Source organism: Plecotus auritus, assembly GCF_963455305.1.
Source record: "Plecotus auritus genome assembly, chromosome: 9".
Classification (NCBI taxonomy): domain Eukaryota; kingdom Metazoa; phylum Chordata; class Mammalia; order Chiroptera; family Vespertilionidae; genus Plecotus; species Plecotus auritus.
Genome location: NC_137783.1, coordinates 121,837,541 through 121,860,672, shown reverse-complemented (window position 1 = coordinate 121,860,672; position 23,132 = coordinate 121,837,541). Strand labels below are relative to the sequence as shown.

The 23,132-nt window shown below is 41.9% G+C and overlaps 1 protein-coding gene across 3 annotated transcripts in view; it reads left to right on the top strand.

Annotated features, from left to right (window-relative positions):
• Positions 1-23,132, top strand: part of CYP2R1 (cytochrome P450 family 2 subfamily R member 1) — a gene marked incomplete at its 5' end in the record, with an annotated part of 115,903 nt that overhangs the window by 33,750 nt on the left and 59,021 nt on the right. For all 3 annotated transcript variants that reach the window (XM_080640039.1, XM_080640040.1, XM_080640038.1), the window contains one exon: positions 4,592-4,717. The remainder of the gene's footprint in view (positions 1-4,591; positions 4,718-23,132) is intronic.

Sequence of the window (23,132 nt, the reverse complement as noted above, 5' to 3'; positions counted from 1 at the left end):
TCTCTGAGTGGCACCAATTAAATAAGTCTTCACCTAAACACAATTATCACAGCACAAAATTACAGGGCCTTTAGGGAAAATGCCACAATCATTCGTCATTGACATTCTCAGAAGTGTCCAAAAACCAAAAGTGACACTTGGAACACAGAGCTATAACAACCAGTCTTTCTAGTTTAAATAAACTAAAAATCAACCTAAGTTTATGAGACTAGAGATAATCATGGTGCCATGCCCAATCCATTCTCAAGGACTACCCAGAAGCCACATTTTGTTCATGGGCAGGAAAAATTCCTATCTTACCAAGAAGAGAGAGAATTTACAGCATCAGGTCCCGAGGTACTTACCTGTTCCTTAGCACAACTGTTCTAATGACTTGAGTTTGGTCAAAGGGACCAACCACCATAACCTGTGTCCAGCTATCCTGGGGTTAAGCACAGGTCCCCGAATACAGGAAGCCTGGGACATGGGCCAGACCAATAACCACCACAGCTCAATGCTTTTTAGAAATATAACTTTATTCTCCAATGACAAGCAGATTCAGAAACAAAACTATTCTGACCATTTGGTCTTGTGGTCCAGACCACAGAATTAATTGATCCCAGGGACATTGGGAGGGCAGTGTGCTCCTGGCAGAGCTATCTTACTGAATGGTGCTGCCTGGACAATACCCACTTGGTACAGGACCAAGATGCTCAGAGTCAGGAAGGGGGAGAATTTCCAGAAGCCCATGATGCTTCTCTGCAAGGGAACTATGATATCACTACTTGCAGCAGTTCAAAGTTTTATGAGCCTACAGACCTGGGCTCTGGTCATCCATGTAACTCCCTGGCATCATGGCTCCAGCCTGGTCACTTAATTTCTCTTTAACATTGTTTCCTCATCAGCAAATAGACTGCTAAAGAGTCTGGTGAGCATGTAACATGCAAAGCTGGAATAGTGATGCCACCTCAAATCTGGGTGGGGAGGGTAAGCTCGTTTCCCCATACCCCAGCACATACATCTGCTGACCAGGTCTCTTGAATACAATCTCTGAACGCCCTGTCACAACAGCTTTTTCCAGAATGCAACCAGAGCTGTATCCCTGTGTGGGGTTGTTGGTCACACTGGCTGGGTATGTGGAGGAATGTAGGTAGAGGGGATATTTCTGCAGTTGGAATCTCTGAGAAACTAAAGACTAAATTCTGCTCAGCTGCTCTGCCTTCTGGCAAAGAGACCCCCATAATAACCAAGCTTAGTAGAGTTTTAAATTAGGACCCAGGACTTAAACTGGAAAGAAAGCTCCCAGATCTCAGGACTGGGGGCCAGGGGAGAGGGGGCTTGCAATTTAGGACCGTCTGCCCTATGCTGTTGCACTTATGTGTCTCTCACTTGGTTCTGAACTGATTTCCTAGGGATCACTAGGCATCAGACCAAATCTGTGGGTGCACAGTCTATAGAAAGTTACTCCTGTGTTTTGCTCAGAGATGGGTCTAAGGCTAAGCACATGTGCAGTAAGAGATAGCAAGACTGGAGTTGGGCTCTGTATGGGAAGAGTGGAGCAGGAAGTCCTCAAACTGAGACTGTCCAGTGTTGAGATGAAGAGACCCAGACAGACGTAGATAGAGACTCTGAGGTTGGCAGGGACATCATCCAAGAGATAGCATAATGGAGAGAGAAGGGGGAGAGGAAGAGATAGATTGATATACCTCACAGGAGTCTCAGGTCTCACCTGGCAGTGGTGGCTTGGAGTGGAGGCTGTGATGATGGCACTTGCTGTGGAGTTTGTAGGTTTGTGGTCAGATGATCGGACTGTTGAAGCAGCCAAGACACTCAGATGGGCAATGACTCTGATGCCTCCAGAGGCTGCTCTGGTCTGGGGTGGTGCAGGAGCTCCAGGCAACCGATCAGGGGAAGGATCCCATGCCTAAGATGGTCTGTGTCAACCACTTGCTGGACTGCAATATCCTGCCAGACCACCTCACTTGTATTTGCATTGAGGTCATTGATGGAATTGGGGGGGAGGAAAGGAAAGGACCAATGAGAAACACCTTTAAAGTAAGTTAGATTTTGAGGAAAATTTGCTGTCAAGGTAAATTTCACCTGTTCAGTTCTACCAGTTTAAACATACATCCCAGTCCATCCCTAACTGTGGGGTCTGGAGGGCAGAGTCTAGGATCTAAAGGACTCCTGGACCCTCCTCCCCCAAGTCTGAACTTTGACCCCCATCCAAGTGAGGGTGAGAGGGGTAATGAATAACAAGATTGGTCCTGGGTCTGGGCAGGTTGTTTAATTCAGGTAGCTGAAATCACCACAGAGGACTGGGGCTTATGAAAATGAGATGGAGGTGGGAGCAAGAATTTTGTCAGACAATTCAGTTCAGGCTGATCATATTTCAGGCCGTAGGATTATGGGCAACTAATTTCTCAGGACCTCAGTGTAAAATTGACCCTTAACACGGGTTTGCGTGGGTCTAATTATACTTACTTTTTTTTTAATTGACCCCTCAAAGTTTAGTTGGCCCTTGCACAGCTTATGGACCTGGGCAATTGAAAGCCACATTGTCTCCTTGGCTGGTTGACTCAGTGGATAGAGTGTCGGCCTGCAGACCAAAGGATCCTGGCTTCGATTCCGGTCAAGGGCACGTACTTTGGTTGCAGGTTCCTCCCTGGCCTGGGCCCTGCTCAGGGCTCACGCAGGAGGCAACCAATCCATGTGTTTCTTTCACATCAATGTTTCTCTCTGTCTTTCGCTCTCTCTTCCACTCTCCCTAAAAATCAATGGAAAAATATCCTCCGGTGAGGATTAACAAACAGCCGCGTTATCAAGCCACAGCTCCCAAGTTGGGAATCTGAGTATGCTTAGACTGACTGTAGTTATATGTGGATATTTGACTGCACAAGAGGTCGCCGCCACTACCCACCATATTGTTCAATGGTCAGCAGCATTAATCTTTGAAATAGGAACCATAATCCTGTTTTGAAGGAATTATATCTTTAGTAGCTATGTGCCTTCCCCTTAGCTAGCTTGGGACGTAGAAAAGCATCGGGCCGTGATCCACATGGGGGATTCCTTAAGATCATGATCCATACTAAAGGATTACCCAACGTGTGCCCTGACCTCAGGGGGTGGTCCATCACGTGGGCAGAAAGAGCCAGTGACCAGCTGTCAGGTGACAGCAGGAAGGGGTGAGTATAGAAGCGTCCCCACCCTTCAAGCAGTTCTAGTCCTCTCCCTTTCTATGCCACTAGGCATCTCCTATCTGCTCATCTGCCTGCAGGAGCCATAATGTCCCGCTGTCCTTGTTACCAGCTGCTGTCCTTGTTTCCAGCTGCTGTTTGCCAAGATGTCCCAGTGGAGGCGGGATTCTGGACTACACCTGCATCTCTAGTCCCGCGGTTCTCCACTAGAGAGCAGGACAGGCTTGACAGAACTGAAAAGTCCATACTGACACTCGCAGTCACTTCCAGTCATACCGCTCCACACATACAAACTCATTCCTGTCTCCAAACACATGCCCATTCCCCAAAGCCTTGGCACTCACAAGAAATGACAGTTGTGCCATAAGGATATCCGTCTGGGTTCACGCAGAATCATGCCCTAAGCCTGCCTTGGAGTGTCCTGTAGGGTCATATTTACACACCTGCATGTTGGTGACCCGTTCGCCTCACTCTGAAGAATGAGCATACTCCATAACACTGAACTGTGTAGTACTTTGACCCTCTTGCACCCTGCACAGCTGGTTTCAGGCCCCTCCCCCTGAACTTTCTGTCCCAAGCCCGCTTAGAAAGTCCTGGATCCTGACTTCCTGCACTCAGCCTGTAGAGTGCGGAGAGAGAAACTTCTCACTGTCCCCAGGATCTCCAGGTCTGAGCGCACTGCATGCACTTCACAGCAGCCAATATAGAGTCTCCCAGTGCAGCAAACGGAAAAAGTGCCCGGGGCTGTTGGGGGACAGACAAGGACTCTCAACCAGGTGGTTTCCAGGCAGAGAGAAACTAGCCCAGTGTGTGCTGTGAATGACCTCAGCCATAGGTCCTCACCCTAGTCTGTACTCTCCAGAATTCTCAGCAATTCCTGGGACACACCTGCCTCCCTCCACATCTCTTCTCCCAGGTTGGTGGCCTTGTTCCGGGACACCCGATTTTCAAGATGCCCTTATTAAACTTTCCTCCTTCTTAACTAATGGGGTGCCACTGCCACAAGGGAAAACAGGCTGGGAGATTGGAGTGCCACACTGGCAGGGCGGCAGGGAAACCAGGGAATGGAAGAACTGTTCAGTAGAACACAGGGCATGCCATCAGGTACAGAGGTGGGAAAGGCAAGTTTAGCAAAGGACAGGCAGGGATCAGAGTTGATCCTGGACTCAGTCCCTCCTGTATCCTAGAAGCAGATAGCCGGTGCTGAGACCCAATCCTGGGCTTTGGGGCTCAGCAGTTTGAGTCCCAAGCCCTGGCGAAGCTTTTGGTGCAGAGTTGCAGGGCCAGATTGGCAAAAGCTACAGGCATAGTGGATAGCCCATTTCTTCTAGGAACTACTTTTTCTACCTCTGTGATTTACCAAATAAATATTCACTTACAGTTTGGGTCTTGGCTCTGAATTCTTTCCTCACCAGAACCCAAGTACCGAAGTTGCTGAACCCAGTTTGGTCTGACTCCACCAGTGCCGAACCTGCTGCCTACAACATGATGGTGCCACAACTTGGATTGTTCTTACCGTGATTTGAATTGTTTCGTCACTGGTAAGCTGGTTGTCCTCGCCTTCTGGGCTTGAAGGACATGACTAACTTTTCTCTTTCCTTCCTCCACCCATGGGGTTCTCTCTCTCTTTCCCCTCTCTCTCTCTCTCCTCCCCCTCTCTTTCTTTCTTTCTCCCCTCCTTTCCTCCCTCCCTCCCTCTCTGTCTCGCTGTGAGTTGCTGCACTGTGCAGCCTGAGGTGCTGTCTCTCTCTGGCCAGCCCAGCTAACATACATAGGTCACCAGAAATCTTCTCAGGTCCCTGAAATCAAGAATAGGCTGCCCGAAGAGTCCGAGGGCTGGGACCCTGAGTTAGAGAACTGTTACTTTCTCCTTTTTCTATTTTGCTTTTGGCAAAGCAGGGATGACTTGTTCCTTTTATCTTTGTCTCAGGAGTTGAAGAATTTTCAGAGGCCTAATTTTAATCTTTATAATTACATCACAATTAGTGGCCAGAAAGTATATAGTAAGACAAATTAAATTTTTTTATCTTCAAATTTTTTTTGGCAAGGCGGCGGGGGAAGTCACAGGAGTAGACAGTAAATTTGGGTCTAACTTTGTCTTAACTATGGTGCTTACAAAATAAAGGGCATTAGCTAGTTCCTTGTTTTTATTCAATAAGGATATCCCTTTTATAGTTTGTGACTTCTGTGAACAAAACTTTTTAGTATATGTATATTTCTTTAGAGATTACAACGTGTCAGGATTAGGGATTCCTCACTTCCTCTTTTCCTTGCAGGTTTTAAATTTCCAACCTGTTAAGTGAATTTGTGGACCAAATTCCAAAGGAACTTTTTGTCTAGTTAGTTCTTACACATTGTGTTTGGTAAACAAACTCATAAGAGGAATCGCTAGAAATGTTTCAGTATTTATCCAATAACTGACTATATCCTATAGAAAGGTAAGGAAACGTAGGCTACGTTTTAGTTTTACTACAGCTTGTGTAAAGTTGCGTTACAGGGCATAGTCTGCTTTCAGGGATTGGAATGGGGGTACTGGGGGTTCAGAATCTGGCAGAATTGTCAGCTTTATTTTGATATAAATCTGAGGATAAGGGGCAAGGGTCACATCTAATGCATGTGTCCCTTATGCTCTATTACATAGTGTTATAAATGATTAAATTGATCTCAACAAAATTCTAGCAGTGGAATCTTGAAATGCATGTACTAGATTTATTGTAAAATGGTTTGGTGGTTTGTGTGTGTGTGTGTTTTTTGGGGGGGAGGGTTGTTTTTGGACTAAATATAAGGTTAGTATAAAATAGAATAAATCTAATGGTTAAATTTCCCATTTTTATTTTATTTTCTTGAATATTTTTTTTCATAATTATTTGTTTAAGAAGATTTAAAAATCACTGAACTTTAGTCAGAAAAATAATAAATATATCTCATAAATGTTTGATTTCCTTCCTGGCTACTTTTATCCAGTAAATTCCTTTTTGGCATCATGTTGAAGCATGGAACGGTACAGAATAAAAAAGAAGGCTGTAGAGTCCAAAGGAATTTGTTCTTAAAACTATTCTTCTTTTAAAAATCTATAAGAAATTTATTTTCTCCATTCTTTTTTCTGTCATCACGAATGCAAAGTAGTATCAAGGTTCTTATTCTGAGGCTTATTAAAATGTTTCTCATTTTTAGCAAAAAAAAAAAAGAATTTTCAATGGCCTAAATACTTCTAAGAAATCCTTTCTGCTGTCACTGTAGAAAGATCAGTTGTAGGCTAGATCCCTAGCGCGCGTGTGCGTGTGTGTGTGTGTGTGTGTGTGTGTGTGTGTGTGTGTGTGTCTCCACCTCAACTATGAGCTTTTTGAGGCTAGGTCATAAAAGGCAGTATAGCTTATGCCTAGCTATGATTCTTCTTGCCTCTGGAGCCCAAATATCATGCCACAGGGAATCCCAGGCCACATGGAAAGACCCATGCAGAGAGAAATCCAGGATTCCTAGCCTTCAACTCCATCTGAGCTCCCAACCAACAGCCAACACCAACCAGTTGATTGCATCATCTTGGAAATGGGTCCTTTGGCCCTCAGTCAAGACACCTCAGCTGATAGTGCATAGAGCAGACACAAGCTTTCCTTGACAAGCCCTGCCCAAATTGCAGATTTCTGAGCTTAAAAAAAAAAATGCTTGTTTTTATTTTAATCTACTAAGTTTTAGAGTGGTTTGTTATGAATCAAAGATTACCAAAGGGCCCTGGCTAGTGTGGTTCAATGGTAAGCACGTCAGCCGATGCACCAAAGGTTCGATTCCCAGTGGTCAAGGGCATGTACCTGGGTTGCAGGTTCCATCTCCACCCTGGTCAGGGTGTATTCGGGAGGTATCCAATTGATGTGACTCTCACATCCCTCTCCCTCTCTCTCTCTCTCCCTCTCTCTCTCTCCCTTTCTCCCTCTCTCTCCCTCTCTCCCTCTCTCCTTCTCTCCCTCTCTCCCTTTCTCCCTTTCTCCCTCTCTCCCTCTCTCCTTCTCTCCCTCTCTCCCTTTCTCCCTTTCTCCCTCTCTCTCCCCCTCTCCCTTTTTCCCTTCCTCCCTCCCTCCCTCCTTCCCCAACCTTCCCTACCTTCCACTCTTTAAAAATCAATGCAAAAAATATCCTTGGGTGAGGATTAACAAAACAAAACAAAACAAAACAAAAAAATTACCAAAAGAATACACTGCTTAATTCTCTAAAACTCTTACATCAACACTACTTGTCAACATAAATTTTTTAATTACCCATGAGTTGTTAGGGTGGAATAATTGGGCATGCAGTTCAATTGAAGAATGTTATTCAGCACTAACTGGTTTGGCTCAGTGTATAGAGTGTTGGCCTGTGGACTGAAGGGACCCGGGTTCGATTCCGGTCAAGGGCACATACCCGGGTTCTGGGCGTGCAGGAGGCAGCCGATCCATGATTCTCTCTCATCATTGATGTTTCTGTCTATCTCTCCCTCTCCCTTCCTCTCTGAAATCAATAAAAATATATTTTAAAAAATGTTATTCAAAGTAGTGCTAGAATTCCTGCTCAATTATACAATCTGTGTATTTGCTTAAAATTGAGGGGAAAATATATGTAAAAGGATATTCATGGCAGTGTTATATTTCATTGAAATCAGAAAAAAAACACGGTGATTATTAATAGGTAAAATAAATTATGATACATTATGTGGAATGCTAGAGAGGCTCTATAAAGAAAATTAAGGTTCACTCTCACAGGAGCACGCCTGCCTGCACCTTTCCCTTTCCCTCCTCTTCAACCACAGGCAATTCCTAGTCTCTAAGGAACCCCATGAGGCTTGCATCCAGGGAGCTATAGGCAGCGGCAGCTCCTCCTAGGCTTGCCCCTGTCCCCAAGGCCCCCTTTTCTCTGACTTCTTAGTGAGCCAAAACAGCCCAGCCGAGGCTCATTTCCCCACCTAGTTCCTCTTCTATTATCCTAGGCCCTTCCTTTTATTAAAAAAAAAAAGTTCTTATTTATTTTAGAGAGAAAGGAAGTAAGAAGGAGAGAGAGAGAGAAACATCAATGAGAGAAACATTGATCAGCTGCTTCCTGCATGTCCCCTTCTGGGGATTGAGCTTGCAAACTGGGTATGTGCCCTGACTGGGAATCTAACTGGTGACCTCTTGTTTCATTGGTTGATAATCAACCAGTGAGCTACACTGGCTGGGCCCTAGGCCCGTCCTTATAAGACCTAATTTTAGTGAAAAAATGTGCAAAACTGTATATAGATGATTCTATTTGGGTTAAAATATATAACGGATACTTCACTTATTTATAGTTGTACAAAGAGAAACATTTCTAGAAAGAGATTCAAGAAATTTAACATTGACACACCTCTTTGGTATGAGACTGGAATTGAATTGGGAAATAACTTATATTTCCTTTTCTATAGTCTCTGTATTTTTAAATTTCTTACTTTGAATTTGATAACAAAAAACATTCAAATGCATAGAAATAGTATGATTTTGGAATAAAGTATAACAATTACTTTTAGAGTTTTCATTGAAAAATAGTTCTTACCTGAGGAACATTTGTAGGTGTTTCCTGAGTGATCCTATCAGTGCATGGCAGCTGTCAGGAGGGGGAGTCACCAAGCCAGTGCATTTAAGGACAGGCAGCTAAGGCTTTTTCATCTGGAAGAATAAAACTTTTTTTAAAGATTTAAAAATTCACCGAAACCGGTTTGGCTCAGTGGATAGAGCGTCGGCCTGCGGACTGAAGGGTCCCGGGTTCGATTCCGGTCAAGGGCATGTACCTTGGTTGCGGGCACATCCTCAGTGGGAGGTGTGCAGGAGGCAGCTGATCGATGTTTCTCTCTCATCGATGTTTCTAGCTCTCTATCCCTCTCCCTTCCTCTCTGTGAAATACCAATAAAATATATTTAAAAAAAAAAAGAAAAAAAAAGATTTAAAAATTCATTTTTATTTTTTAAAAGATTTTTTTATTGATTTTTAGAGAGTGAGGAAGGGAGAGGGAGAGAGAGAATACATTGATATGAGAGTGGAACAATGATTGGCTGCCTCCCACAAACTCTCTACTAGGGATTGAGCCCACAATCCAGGCATATGCCCTGACAGGGAATTGAATCAGCAACCTTTCAGTGCATGGGATGATGCCCAACCAACAGGACTGGCAGAGTAAACTCTTTAAGAAAGAGTAACCTGGATGTGAGGGCAATCTGGCTGCGGCATCTATCACCCCACTGATTGCTAGAGTTGATTTGGCTGATCTGGCTGGCTAGGCGGGCGTCCACTTCCTCCCTCACCAGTCCATCTGCTACCTCCAGAAGCTGCACATTTGGTTGAAGAGGACAACCTTCCCCCCAGAGGAGAGGACAGACTTTGGTCAAGGGTATCCTAGTAGCTGCGCTGCCCTGCTAGAACCTTCAAACAAGTTCTCAAGGTCCATTTGAAGGAGAACATAGGGTAGTCAAATTTCCAAGACTCTAGACACATCCAAATGAGGCACTGCATATGGCAGTCTGCCTTTCTTTAAAAAAAAAAAAAGAGTAATCGACCCTAGCTGGATCACTCAGTTGGTTAGAGCATCGTCCCTATACACCAAGGTTGTGTATTTGATGCCAGTCAGGGCACATAGAAGAATTGACTAATGAATGCATAAACAAGTGGAACAACAAAGCAATGTCTTCCTCCCCCCAAACAATAAATAAAAATAAAAGAGTAACCATTTGACCAAGTTTGATTCCATCATTGAATCTAAAGAACCATAAACTCAGACATAATACAACTTTTGCCTTTAACTTTCCCATTATAACATTAAGCGTTCACACAGCCAACATGGTTACTTACCTTATTTTCAACTTGCCTCAGAAATAACATACATGAGCATAGGAACTGTATGTAGATATACATGTATAGTGTAGAAAACCACATGTTAATAGAGGGATTAGTGTTGGTTATGACACCACTGTCAATTACTTTACCTGAAATTACAGGATTCTCATACAGCTGCACTGGTATATTGCTCAGGCTAAGGCTAAAATTACTCTGATTTTCTGAATACATGTCAGCTAGAAGTTAGGTAGGTAGCCAAGGTGTGGGTAGGTGGAAGGATTAGGCAGCAATAGAGAATGAAATTAACCCCATATTATCTGTGACTCAGAAATACCATAAATAATTAGGAATTTAATATTATTAAACCAAACATCTCAGCCTAGATGTGATGTTTTCATGTTATTATACAGTGTTTCATGATAGAAAAATTTTAATTTGAAAATGTGGCTGGCTGATCATTCAAAAGAAACATTCATGAAAAATCAAACAAAGCATATTAACAATTATCCCAAACAATCACAATGAAAATATGCAGAAAGTTACAGTCCTAAACAAACCTGTGTGAAATCCTAAGCAATTAAACATTTAGTGCATCCAGTCTTCCTGATCAATCCTCCGAACTCCCAGTGCATGCATTATTTGGTCAAGAAGTCTGCTGAAGTCCACCGTGCCACCTACTATCTATGGCAGACATCAAGGTCATTAAGGTGAAGGATGCAGTTCTTGCCCTCTGAGAGCTTTGGCTCTTACCATTAGTGTATTTCATATTACACCATGCTATGGCTCGTTGCAAATATCTTTTAAGGAAGGGCCCAGGTCTTATTCATATTTGATTACTGTGTCTAGCACAGTAATGCATTTAATTTCAGCAAAAACTTTAAATGGTAATTTTCTCTCCAAAATAACATCAGGGGAATAAAGAGAAAGATGAGATTAGATGAAAAAGAATTAAAATTGTTGGACTTGAGGAAGGTGCTAACATTCCCTGATTGCTCATCACATGTCAAACATTATTCCAGGGAATTTGAATGTTTAATCCTCACCCTATTCCTGTGAGGCAGCAAACTAAATCTTGCTAAGCCATATAGAAGTTACTGCTTACTCTCTTATCACCCATTCTCCCCAATGTGACCTAGTGACTCAATCTGGTCACTCATTGGCTTACCAGCCTTCCCTGGCTCTCTGCTGCCCTCAAGATAATGTCCAAAACCCTCAACTAATGTTAAGGAGCTATGGGACCTGGTGCATTCCCATGTCTCCAGCCTTGTTTCTTGCCACTCTTTCTCTTGTTCTCTTCTCTCTAGGCATAATGCATTCCTTCCATTGCTTCAGCACAGACCATCCCCCTTTTCAGACCCTGGCCTTCCATGGGCTGTTCTCTCCACTTGGAATGCTTTTCCTTCCTCTCTTTTCATTAAATGTTGAATGACTAGAGGAATGAATGAAGGGATATTGAAGGGAATCAGGGTAGAATCCTATTCAGGGAAAGTTTTAAAATAGAGATTAGGGATTTAATCACAAAACTATGATAATAGATGAATTCTTTGAGGTTTAAACTAATCACAAGCTGTAGCACATCTAGCACCCTGATCTTGGTTTCTTCTCTCAACTAGTTCCTGCTCTTCCTTCAGGCTTCAGCATTAGTGCCACTTTCTTTTCTTTTCTTTTTTAAAAATTATTTTAAATTGTATTGGGGTGACTTTAGTCAACATGAACATAAAGGTTACATGTGTGGTAGTGCCACTTTCTCTAAGAAGCTTTTCAACTCCCAGGGTGTTAAGTCCCCTCACTGTATGCCCTAAAGCTCTATGCAGCTCTCTTCTGTAATGCTCATCACATCAGACTGAAGGTGCTTACCAGTGAGGCCAGGCATTTCTTGATTTCTCAGTCCCAGCACACAGCATTGTAAACAGCATAATGCTAGTTACTCTCTCTATTTGTTTATTTGAATTACACTTAATTGTTCTAGGAGGACATAGAGTTGGTTAGTGTTTCTCATTGGTTTTGATGTGTTTTTTTTTTTTTTCCATTAGTTTTTTTCATATAGCATTATTAGAGTTTATAAATTCCCTACCTACCTTTTCAGATTGAGTACAAGTGGTGGGAGAGTGGCACTGCTTTTAAATATTAAATTATATTATCTAATTAATAGAATTAAAAACAACAACTACCTTGATTATCTAAGTACCCCTATGGAAACATGCTCTGGAGAGGACATGTGTTTATACCCATTGTTTTACCTCACTCTCCACCCTTTCCCCTTTGCCTAACTAATTCCTATTTATCTTTTACCCCTGAGCAGGGCTATAACTTCAGACAATTTGACCTAGGCCAGTGGTCGGCAAACTCATTAGTCAACAGAGCGTTAAACCACGGCTCGAGAGCCACATGTGGCTCACAAGCCACAGTTTGCCGACCGCTGACCTAAGCTATTTAAAGACAACTTCATTCCCAGTGAAAAGTAGAACAACAAAACCTATACTTGGTAGGAGCTCACTAAATGTTATTGAATATGTGAGTAAGTGAATGAATGAAGGTATGTTGAAGAGATTTAAGGCAGGATCTTGTTCAAGGGAATAATCAGGAGTAAAGAGGGAATAAATCACAATTTATTACAGTTGTGTTGTTTGATGTTTGAACCGATCAATAGTTGTATTATTTGGTGTTTGAGCTGGTCAATAGATGCAGCTCACTTACCTTGAAGATACTGGTTTCATTAAATACCATTCTTCAATAAAATGAAGCAGGAACCCTTAGAGAAATGGCCAATTCTAGGTCTGGGACAGGGAGAATATAAGACAAGTCTAGAGCATCATATAGTGCCAGAAAGTAAGGAAATACTCAAGCATGGGCTGAACTAGTGACTCTCGTCTGACAGACAGAATGTGAGAAGGGAGGCTGTGCTCTTCTTTGAGCACATCCCCCTTACCCCCACTTTCCTCAGGCATGTACTTTGCTTCTCTCCTAAGCTCTAAGGGTCCTAGCAAGACTTGCACCCAGGGGAGCAATGGACAGTGGCAGCTAGTCCTGAGCTTACCCACTAATCTTATCTTCAGGGTTCCTTCCTTTGCCTCACTGTCCCAAGCTTTAATAAACTTACTCTCACTTTCAAAAAAAGAAAACGGGAAGGGAGGGGAGGGGAGGGGAGGGAAGACTTTTAGTAACAGGAAAAACCGCACAGCTAATACCTTAACCAAGTGATCAAGGTTAATACAGCATCAGTAAAACCTGTTGACACATTGGACTCCCTGATACAATCAACAAGAGAAGCACCCCTTCTGAAATATTCTTCCCCCAAGATCTATAACCACTATCTAATCATGAGAAAACATCTGACAACCTAAATTGGGAGCAGTGCAAAAAATACCTGACCAATGTATTAACAAGTGTCAAGATCATGAAAAACAAAAAAATGACTGAGAGACACTGTTATAGAATGTTAAGGAGACATGCCAGTTACTAAATGCAAAGTGGTATTATGAAGCAGAAAAACCTGGTAAAATATGAGCAAATTCTATTGTTTAGTTGATTTTACTATACCAATGTTAATTTCTTAATTTTGATAAATGGACCATGGTTATAACAGATGTTAACACTGGGAAAAACTGGAATAGGGTATATGGGAACTGTTTGTACATATTTGTAACTTTTCTATACATTTAAATTTATTTCAAAATAAAAAGATTTTTTAAAAAAGATTCTGAACAAGGCCTGGATGCAATGTCTTTCAGGGTACCGTAGTGGGGGACAGGGAAGCATGACTGACTTGGGGTTCATGAAATCTTGGTCCTCTAGCAGTGCATATACTGCTATCCTTATATGCATAGTGTTTTCAGTTTTATAGAAAGACTGCACACCGTTACATGACCTTCTTCATTAAGAGGAAGAGTAGGCTAGGAAGGTGCTGATATTAATAGTGGGTGAGAGTGAGTTTTCCCAAGACCTTAGGATAGAATGAGTAATCTCACATTTATTGTTTGGGATTAGGTATCTGTAGACACCAAGCTGTGGAGTCTAAAAGAAAGTGATCTGACAAAAGACTCGTTCATCATTAATACACTAAAGAAAGAATCTGACAGAGGTGGCAACCAAGTCCAGAAAATGGATAGCCAAACACTATGAATTAGCATGTTTCCAACAGAGATGTAGGCCCAAGCTGGGCCTCATAAACTTGGTCAGTTGGACCTTCTCTTTGGTAAAGATCAGTGACTGGCTGTTATAGCTTCTTTGTTCTGATTCTGTTCTCTCTAAACAAGTAATTAAGACACAAATAAAGGACATTAATTACTCTGTACTCAGCGCTGTGCTAGATAATTTAAAAGCTTTATGTTTTTTAATTCTCTCACAACACACAGCGGTAGGCATTATTGCCCCCAGGTTACATGTGGGAGTCAGAGGCCTATAGAGAGGTTAAGCTACAAACCTGGTTACACAGTAAGTAGGAAAGCTGAGATTCAAACCCTCGACCCTTTGGTATTCAGGCCGATGCTCTAACCACTGAGCACATTGTCCAGGGCTGCCTCCAATACCTATTGAGCACCTACTACACTTGACACCATGTTAAGTGTCAAAATAGAGGGCAAAATGGATGCAGTCCCTGTGTGAATGGCACTTTCAATCTAAGGAGAGTAGACATTAATCAACTAATCACACTAATCAATATATAAACTAAAACTGAAATGGGGATCTGAAAGAAAGGTACAGCCACTCTTTGAAGTCAAATAAGAACAAATATAACATAGACTCCGGAGGTGTGCTATCTGGGAAAATCTAAAGATGAGTAAGAGTTAATTGGAAATAGAGAATAGGGAAGACCAGACCAATGGATAGGCATTGTGGCTGGGAGAACATGCAGACTCTGATAGACTAAAAGAATGCCAATGTGACTGGAGTTCAGATTGGGAAGGAGCGCATGGTGAGAAATAAGACTAGAACAATAATCAGATGCCACATCATGCTTTGTTGACTCTACTAAGGTTTTTGCACAGGACTTGGCCATTGTTGGTTACCTTTAAGTACACGGGAAACCACTCATACAATCTTCCTAGATCTATAGATGAGCCAAGCTCTCCAGGAAGTCTCTAGAGTACCCCGCTTTATAGAAACAATTAATTTAATCATTGTCCTGGCAAGCCTGAGTAGGAAAGATGATGCCCAGATTTATAGTGCTTGGCTCAGTGCCCTAAGAGTGACAAGGGCAAGACATTTGTTAGCTCTACCAATCAGTTATATGAAGCAGCTGAATAGCCAGAAAAGTTTCAACAAGTGCAAAAATATCTGAGGATCCATAATTGAAGAGTCTTCTTCCCTATCCCCAATACATTATTGAGAATGAATGGATAATTGTCTAGGATGGAGCCAGCTAAGGAGATAGCTCATAGAAAACCAAATCCAGCTAGAGACTTCATAGTAAAGAAAATATAATTTGCTTTAAAACACCAACAATTAATGCCCAGTCCTTGATTTAGAGGTGTGTCTTAGTCACAGTCAATTCTCCCTGGAAGAGGCTTCCAAAGAATTAATATATTGAGAACAAAGTGAAGCAGGAGACAGCTTATGCCATTGCACCTAATCTGATCTGGGCTTGGGAACCAGGGCAAAGAGATAAAAATGTATCCTTCCTGGGAACTGTGACTTCCAACTTGAACTCAGGCTGCACATTTAGCCAACTACACTGAATGTGCATTCCAAATTTGGGGGTTGAGGAAGAGTAATCACGGTTTGGACAGATACTAGTTATCTATTACTGTGCAGCAAATTATCTAAAAATTTAGAAGCTCAGAAGAACAAATTTTTAATATCTTACACAGATTCTGAGGGAAGGCTCTCTGGGAGAGGCTCCACTGAGTGCTTCCGGCTCAGGTTCTCTCTTAAGATTGCAGTCCAGGTCTCAGCTAGGTCTATAGTCATATCAAGGCTCAACTGAAGCTGGAAAATTCAATTTTAAACTTACACGTTTTGTTGTTGCCAGGCCTCCATTCTTCACTGGCTCTTGGACAGAGACTTCTATTCCTTGACACATGGACCCCTCCATAGTCTGCTTGAGGGGCTTAATGACATGGCATCTGGCTTCCCACAGAGGAAGTGATGCAAGAGGGAGAGGAAAGTGAATGAGTGAATGAAATAGTGCTCCAAAAGGAAGCAGGACTATTTCTAGAATATAAAATATTTACAACTGAATAAGACAAGTTGCCCAATATTAAATGGATAAAGTATTTGAGCAGAAATTGCACAAAAGAAAAATCAATGGCCAATAAACAGGAGAAAATGCTCAGTTATCATTATCATGAATCATTAGGGAAATAAAAATTAAAATCCAGCCCTAACTGGTTTTGCTCAGTGGATAGAGCATTGGCCTGCGGACTGAAGGGTTCCAGGTTCGATTCCGGTCAAGGGCATGTACCTTGATTGCGGGCACACCCCCAGTGGGGAGTGCGCAGGAGGCAGCTGATGGATGTTTCTCATCGATGTTTCTAACTTTCTATTCCTCTTCCTCTCCCTTCCTCTCTGTAAAAAATCAATAAAATATATTTTTAAATAAATTAAAATCCACATGAGCCCAGCTGGGTGGCTCAGTGGATGAGCGTTGACTCATGAACCAAGAGGTTACTGGATGGATTCCCCATCAGGGCACATGCCCCGAGTGGCAGGTTCAATCACCAGTAGGGGGCGTGCAGGAGGCAGCAATCGATGTTTCTCATCCATGTTTTTTATCTATCCTTCTCCCTTCCTCTCGCTCTAAAATCAATAAAAACATTTTAAAAAAAACACACACACATAAAATACTGTTACAGAATCACAAGAATGGCTAAATTTTAAAAGACTGAAAATACCAAACATTGGCAAGAATGTGTGAAACAAGTTGAATAATCAAAATACACTTCTGCTGTAGTGTAAAATAGCAAAGCTATTTGAAAAATAGTCTAGTAATACATACATTTACCATACCATTTCTTCTGTTTAGGAATAATGTCTTCAGCTTTTCACAGAAAGATTTATACATGAATGTTCATAGGAGTATCATTCATACTAGTTGGTTCTGGAAATAGTCAGTGTGCATATGTCCATCCAACAAATTGTGCATAAAATGGAATACTATTTAACCCTCCCTCTCCCAAAATAATTACATACTGATACATGTAGCAATATAAGTAAATCTCACAGTCACTATGTCAAGTGAAACAGGGTAGTGCATACCATCTATCTTCAGTAAAATGAATCCACAGTAATAGAAATAAGGTCAATGGTTGTGTGGAGTAGGAGTGTGGGTGATAAGTCAATAAAAAGGAACATCCTGGAATAAAGGAAATATTCCATACGGTTTTGTTTTGTTTTTTTGTGGTGATGGTTACATGGATTATATAATATACATTTGGTAAAACTCATGGAATACATTATTTTCTATTAGTAATATATACCTTAGGAAAGTTGATTTTAAAAAGGAAGAGTTCAAAATATGTAAACTAAAATTTTTTTAGAAATGTGAGGGATAATTTATAGAAACAAAATAATACTTGGAAACTTTATTGCCCTCTATGTAGGCAAAAATACTATATATAAATAACATAATGGTCCTGGCTAGCGTTGCTAGTAGTTAGAACATCGGCCCATACACCGAAGGGTCTCAGCTTCGATTCCTGGTCAAGGGCACATACCTGGATTGCAGGGTCAATCCCTAGCCCTAGTTGAAGCTTGTGAGGGAGACAACCAGTTAATCTCTCTCTCTCTTTCTCTCTCTTTCTTCCCTCCCCTCCCTCCCTCCCAGTCTCTCTCAAAATCAGTAGAAAAAATAACCTCGGGTGAGGATTAACAATAAATAAATAAATCACATAATCATTTTTATTATATATATACATAGATATTTAGGTAGATAGATACAGACATATAATTTTATACCTCAGGGAAATTGCTTTTTTCTGCTATCTTCTAATCATTGTTGGGAAAGGATAATATAATAAACCTAATAGAAATCTCAACAAATTTCCCAAGTTAAAAATTATACAGATCACTTTGTCAAACCTCAATACAAACACCTGGAATTGAGTAACTGAAATATAAATTTAAAAGCTATTTTAAATTAAAAAATACTATTCTATATAACTTTTGAGTCAAAGTGGAAATCAAAACAAACATTATTGATGGTTTTTAATATAAGATCTTTATATCTCATGACATGTTTTATGGTTAAAGATTAACTCAGAGATAAAATCATAAATATATATTTTAGATAGTGGTAAATTCTGTGAATAAAAATAAAGCTGAGTAGGGTGGATAGAGAGTGATCAGAGAAAGAATCATTTTGTATATAGTGGCCAGGAAAGTCTTCTGAGAAGGTGATATTTCAGCAGAGTTCTGAAGGAAAGTAGGAAGGCAATCATACAGACTTTGAGGGACTAGCATTCTAGGCATGCGCACACACACATAGGTTTAAAGACCCTGAGGAAGCCAGGAGTAGAGCAAGCAATGGGTTTAATTGGCAGGAAGGTAGACCAGAGGAATGGTATTGGGTCAGATCAGGTAGTACCTCTTAGGCTATCAAAAGGACTTCAACTTTTATTTTGAGTCAATAGAGAGCCTGTGGAAGGTTTTCAGCAAAGGATAGACACAATGTGACTTGTGTTTCAAAAGGATCGCTCCAGAATTGTCTATATAGCAAAAAGGATAGAAACAGAGTGATCAATTGAAAGGTTGGTGTAATAGTTCTGGTAAAACATGTCAAAGAGGCCCTGGCTAATGTGGCTTAGTTGGTGAGGCTCATCCAGTGCACCAAAAGGTTGCCAGTTTGATTTCCAGCCGATTGATGTTTCTCTCAATATAAAAGCATATTTTTATTGATTTTTAGAGAGAGAGGAAGGGAGAAGGAGAGGGATAGAAACATGATGAGTATCACTGATCAGTTGCCTTCTGCACGCCCCCTACTGGGGATCAAGCCTGCAACCTGAGTATATGTCCTGACCAGGAACGTAACCCTGACCTCCTGGTTCATGGGTCAATGCTTACCCACTGAGAAATCTCCAAAGAGTCCAGTTGAACAAACTTTTCAAAAATCATATGAGTGAAAGGAATTAAGTGGGCAGAAAAAACATTACTGCATTACAAACTAGAAAGATAATGGAATTAAAAATAAATATTAAAGTTTGTTCTTTGAAAAGTCCAATAAAATAGAAAATTCTAGTAAAATGGGTAATGAAAAGGAAAAGGGAAAATAATACATCACATCCAGAATGAAAAAATATAACCTCAAATATGAATGTTGTAAATTATAATAAAAAGTTTAATTTGCTATTAAAAATTAAAGTTAGCAAGTGTCCCAAAAATACATGTAAGTCAAAAATAGATTTTAGAATCAATAAATCACATCCATAAAGAATAATGTATTCAGTAATTTAAAACTATTAGATTTAATAAATGAATTCAGTAAAGTTGCAGAATACAAAATTAATATACAGATATCTGTCACATTTCTTTTTTTTTAATATATTTTTAATGATTTCAGAGAGGAGAGGGAGAAAGAGATAGAAACATCAATGATGAGAGAGAATCATTGATCAGCTGCCTACTGGGGATCAAGCCCACAACCGGACATTTGTCCTCGACTAGAATCAAACCTGGGACCCTTCGATCCACAGGCCAGTGCTTTATCCACTGAGCTAAACCAGCTAGGGCTCTGTCACATTTCTATATACTAATAATAGCAATCAGAAAGACAAATTAAGAAAACAGTCCCATTTACAATTACATCAAAAAGAGTATAATACCTAGGAATAAATTTAACTGCGGAGATGAAAGACCAGTATTCTGAAAACTATTAGATGTTGAAGAATTAAGTTAAAGAGGACACAAATAAATCAAGTAATATACTGAGCTCATGGATTAGAAGGATTTATATTGTTAAAATGTCCATACTACCCAAAGCAATCTACTGTTTCAATGCAATTCCTATCAAAGTCCATTTAGCTATTGCCACAATGTTACATAAAAACAACCTCAAATCTCAAACACAAATATTTATTTGTCTTGGCCATGGATATGTGGTACAGATGAGAATGATCTCAGACGGTGTTGGTTGCATATGCATTCAAGTTGCAGATCAGGTTTAGTTCCACAGGTCTCATTTTAGACCCCAGGCTAATATAACAACAGATATCTAAGGCATGTTCTTTTCAGGGCAGAATCACCAAGAGTTTTGTCTCTCCATGTTGTTCTTTGAATGCCTTATGTATTCCTTCATCTCTTCTTAGAACCTTACTTTGGTTTTGAAAGTTCAAATTAATCACATTTCTCTCAGTCTTTGAATCAAGAACTAGTCCTGGTGGGACTTCAATACAGTATGAGCTCTATTATTAGAGAAGATGCCTTTGACCCAATACTAAAGTGGTCTTTCTCCCCTCCTGATTTGAACCTACCTTCCTAGTCATAGATACCACAACTATAGAGTACCTGCCAGTCTGCTGCATTTACTGCAAGGGAAGAAGAAAAGCTAGTCATATTAGTTCAGGGGAGAAGAAGTGGAGGGTAAGAAGAGTGATCAAAATGAGGAAATAGTACTTGTGGAGGCCTTGAGGCAGGAAGTAGAGTCACTAGTAACTAGCAGCCACCACAGAAGTCTTCAAGCATTCGAGGGAGTCACTATCCAGTGAAGTCGTTGCTGAAGATGAAAGCCAGTAGGTTAGCCTGAAGAAAATCAGATCAAGAGGGAAACTGAGAGTTGACCATAAACATAAAAGAGAAAAGGACTGAACTCCATTCAATAAATATTTATTGAGTGTTCCCTCATGCCAAGCATACTGCTCTGTATTATAGGGGGTCCAGCAATTAACAAAATAGCCATCTCCCAGTCCATGTGGAACTTATATTGTTTATAGGATGGGGTAGAAACAATAAGCTAAATAATTAAAAATATATACTAGTATTACTAGAAGCCCAGTGCACGAATTCGTGCACCTTGAAAGGAACTGTGGGACACGAGGCTGTGGTGGGCACAGGGGCAGGTCTCGACCCATCCTCCATGCCCCCACCTGGCCCCTCCTACTGCAGCTTCTCTGCTTCCCTGTCTGCCAGCAGCCCCGCTCTCTCTGCTGCTGCCAACGGCCCTGCTTGCACCTGCTGAGCGATTGGGGCCGGTGCCAGCAGCAAATGCGAGCAGGGACAGCGCCAGCAGCAGGTGTAAGAGGTGGCTCTGGCGCCAGCTGTGGATGTGAGTAGTGGCTGCTGGCCCTGATCGTGCCTCAGGAGCAGGAGGAGGTGGAGAAGCCCTGAGGTGTGATCAGGGCCAGCAGCCACTGAGCACACCTGCTGACGGCACCGAGTGAATAGGGTTGGAGCTGGGCGCTGGCAGCGGCTCCAGTGCCGGCAGCGGGTGCGAGCAGGGCTGGCTCTGACAGCAGGTGTGAGCGTCGGGCAGGACCACGGCATGTGGGAGCAAAGAATTTTCAGTAACCACCAGAGGCTTGCCCTGATGATAGTGACCCGTGCCCCGCCTTGGTCTGGTGCCCCTGCTCACCTGCTCCACCATCCCGCCGTGGCCAATGCCTGCCATGTTCTGCGCACACCCCCTGGTGGTCAGTGCAACATCATAGCGAGCGGTTGTTTGGATGTTCTGCCTTTCAGTCTATTTGCATGTTAGGGTTTTATATATGTAGATAATAGAAGGTAATAAGTGGTAAAGAGAAATAAAGCAAGAAGAAGAGGATTGGTGTGTGTTGGCAGGGTAGGGTACAATATCAGAAAGGAGAGCCAGGGTGTTTGATATTTGAGTAAAGATCTGGAGGAGGTGGGGCCACGGGTAGGAGCATTCTGCAGAGGCACAGAACCAGCAAGTGCAAACACTTGAGGCAGTTGTTGCTGGGAGATGAGGGATGAGAAATAGTAAGAAGGTCAGTGTGTGGGAGAAGTAGAAGATGAGGCCAGGCAGGTAATGGGGCAAGTGGTGAGAGGAGAGGAAGGGCAGATCACCTGGGACCTTGTGAGCCATTGCAGTGCTCTAGGTATTTACTCTGTGAGATGCAGTACTTTGTGATAAGGGAGACATGGTCAGATCTACCTTTTAGGCAAAAGTTGGGCTACAGTGTGGACTACAGACTGAACGGAAGCAAGGGTCATCATTCTATGTGAACCTGAGGAAGTAACTAGAGTCAATGGATGGAAGGGGCTGATTTCTCTACGTCAATGACCCCAATTAATTGACTACCCATCAGTGATACTGGCTCCGAGTTATACTCAGCAGTGTGTCACCAGCAGTCCCAGCAGATGCCAGGGATGTTGACACTGGGAAGTTTCTACTTAAGTAAGGCATTACACTGAGTGGCCAGATTATTATGATCTCTGAACGCATAATAATCTGGCCACTCAGTATATATCCTATATAATAAAAGGCTAATATGCAAATTGTCCCCTCGACCAGGAGTTTGACCAGCAGGCAGGCTGACCAACCGCCCATGTCCCCTCCCCTTGGCCAGGCTGGCCGGACCCCACCCATGCACCAGATATATATATATACTCACACACACACACACACACACACACACACACACACACACATATTGAGTGGCCAGATTATTGTGTTCAGAGATCATAATTATCTGCCCACTCAGTGTATACCCTATGACATCCCAGATTCCTTCCAGTGAGGAGTGTCTGATTTCATAGGATGCGTCACCTCAGTCTCCCCAGGTTAGAATATAGCTCCATGAATGTAAGGGCTTTGTCTGTTCTGTTAATTGCTCTATTCCTGGTGCTTTGAATAGTGTCAAGGATATAGCAGATACTCAATTAGTATTTGTTAAATGTATGAGTTAAACTTACTGCAGGACCTTAAGCAATGTACTTTTCTTCTCTGCATTGATGGCCTCTGATGACCTTTCTAGGTCTGCCAAGCTATGTTCCCATTTTCTAACTCCAAGACATTGTTTCTAAAAGGGTTTGCAGGCTATGGGACATTTGGGAAGGGGGATTCTTATTGGAGGGGGGAGGCAGGGATAGGTAAGGGCAAACCTGATTTAAGGAGAAGTGAAGAGATATGTCCTTTGGAGCTGGGGACCAGGACACTCTGAAAGCAATGTGAATTGTCTCTTTGAGATGCACAGGGTTCTAGTTCCGGCAAGGGTTATTTTACTAAAACCTGAGGGTACAGGATGCTGAGGACCCA